The following is a 422-nucleotide window of genomic DNA, read 5'->3' on the forward strand; positions in this document are numbered from 1 at the left end:
GGTCCCCCGAGTACCTAAACCGGTCAGAGCAGGCCATCACCTTTGATCGCCGCGACACACCGGCTGTCCTGCCGAAGCCGGGCAGCTACGCCATGGTCCTCGACCCCACCATCGGCACGACTCGGCGCAGCGTGCGATTTTCGCGCGTCCTCATCGACGGCGGCAGCAGCATCAACATCCTCTACCGCGACACCGCCCGCAAGCTGGGCATCCAGGAGGCCGAGTTGCGCCCCACCCCCACCGTCTTCCACGGCATCGTGCCAGGCCACTGCTGCCAGCCGATCGGCCGGATCACGCTGGAGGTGATGTTCGGGAAGCCGGATCACTTCCGCACCGAGAGAATCGAGTTCGAGGTGGTGGACCTCGTGAGTCCCTACCACGCGCTCCTGGGCAGGCCGGCCCTGACCAAGTTCATGGCGGTG

The sequence above is a fragment of the Lolium rigidum genome, chromosome 1 (genome assembly GCF_022539505.1).
Source record: "Lolium rigidum isolate FL_2022 chromosome 1, APGP_CSIRO_Lrig_0.1, whole genome shotgun sequence".
Lineage (NCBI taxonomy): Eukaryota > Viridiplantae > Streptophyta > Magnoliopsida > Poales > Poaceae > Lolium > Lolium rigidum.